The sequence below is a fragment of the Dermacentor andersoni genome, chromosome 1 (genome assembly GCF_023375885.2).
Source record: "Dermacentor andersoni chromosome 1, qqDerAnde1_hic_scaffold, whole genome shotgun sequence".
NCBI lineage: Eukaryota > Metazoa > Arthropoda > Arachnida > Ixodida > Ixodidae > Dermacentor > Dermacentor andersoni.
The window spans coordinates 316,541,336-316,543,155 of NC_092814.1; positions in this window are offsets into that span (position 1 = coordinate 316,541,336).

The following is a 1,820-nucleotide window of genomic DNA, read 5'->3' on the forward strand; positions in this document are numbered from 1 at the left end:
ACAGACTTGTGCGGTAGGAGTCATGAGCGCATTGCAGTACACGTTGAAAATATAATAAAACCAAACATAAAAACATGCTATTAGATGTTGCACATGCTAATAATAAAGCTTTTGTTTTTTATTGTGCTATCTGTCTATTTAGAATTTGCTGTGTAGTGAAAGATATAAGAACTGAAACCGAAACTGTTCGTCGCTTCTCGGAGAATTTGGCAAGTGGGAAGCATGCACGCGGGGCCTGACAAGCGGACAGTTTCAATCTCGATTAATATTTATTTACATTTCATTCAACTTCTCCTGCGCGATCGAAGCGCTAAGTACGTTGAACCAGTGCAGTGTGCAAGATTGGGGTATATATGAATGTGGGAAACGACCAACGTAGCATACCTCGCGATTTTGTTTCACGATTTTGTTATCCCGCACGGCAGGATAATTCATACGCGAAATTATAGAATAATGGACATTTTTCGTTCTCTCTTCCGTAAGGCCTGTATTTTTTGCAGTGTTACAGATGTTTAACTTTAGCGTGAATGAAGAAGGCGTGCATACCGGGACATGGCTAATAAAATATTCGTTCTAAACAGTAAAGATCAGCGCTACGGTACATCACACAAGGTGTGCGAGAACATTGTACGTGCTCCCGATTAGATTTCGGAGCGTTGGTGGCATCAAGCTCGGTTTCCTGGCATCATAATGAATAACAACAGCTGTCTGGGGGAAAGCATTGGGTACATTTTCATTACTTAACATATGGATCAGCGCGAACGTGTACGCTAGAACGAAAAGTACTGGACGTACAGGGCCGGATTAAGAAAAATGGGGGCCCTGGGCTAATGCGCATGCAGGCCTCCTTTCCCTATTGGAGGTGAGGAGTTACGGAGTCGCCATATCTGTCGGAAGCGCCTCCCTTGCATAGTATGAGGGATCACGCGGCGCGCTCCTCGTAGGTTTCGCTTACGGCGTTCAATAAAAACACCACGCGGCAGCCCTCCTGGATATTTATGTACGTGCTCTCAACACGAGGAAAGTTTTTGACTGTCGATATAATAATCTTGGGCAAACTTAAAGCACAGAATCGTTTACAGACGCTATCTCTTACCGAATACGTACAGTAAACGCCACTGCATGCGGTCGCCGCGATGAAGTCTCCCGAACCGGCTTCTTGTGCGAAAGGTAGGCAAAGGCTGAGAGTAAACTATGTGAAATATGTTCTTATAGTAGGCTGTCTGTAAAACCAAATGGGGCATAACAGAATGAAGCCTCAATGCAGCGATCGCACTAGTTCGCAGCGACCGACTGCGCGTCTGCATGCGTGTCCGCGCACAATGTTTTGCTTTCGCTGTGAGCGCGTTTTCGCACCGTACCGTGAGCTTTAGGCCGCACCATATGAGCATTTGACAGTACACTAGCAACCATTGTTGCGTGGACGCTATCAGAACTGTTCAAAATAATTTCGTTATAGAGACTTCGACGCCTACGGCGACTGTGATGTGCCACTGCGATGATTCAATGTTTTTTTGTCTTCTAAATTCTTGGACATTTCAATATTATTTCTCAAGCTGCGTCGTACTGTATGTTTATCGGTCTTCTCAGCGTGCGATTTCGCTCTGCTTCTTTTTTGTAATCCAGGGCATTAATTCTTAACACAAACATGACCATATGCCATGCCTTTCTTTAATGTGCGTCTTACCGCTCCCTCTCCGTTCCAGTGAACTTGCCAGTATCTAGCATCAACAAGTTCACAGTCCAAACCGTCCTGACATTAGCCGGGCAGCGGACGAGCGTGTCAGTGCGCGTTTTCTGCTACTCACCGAACATCGCGC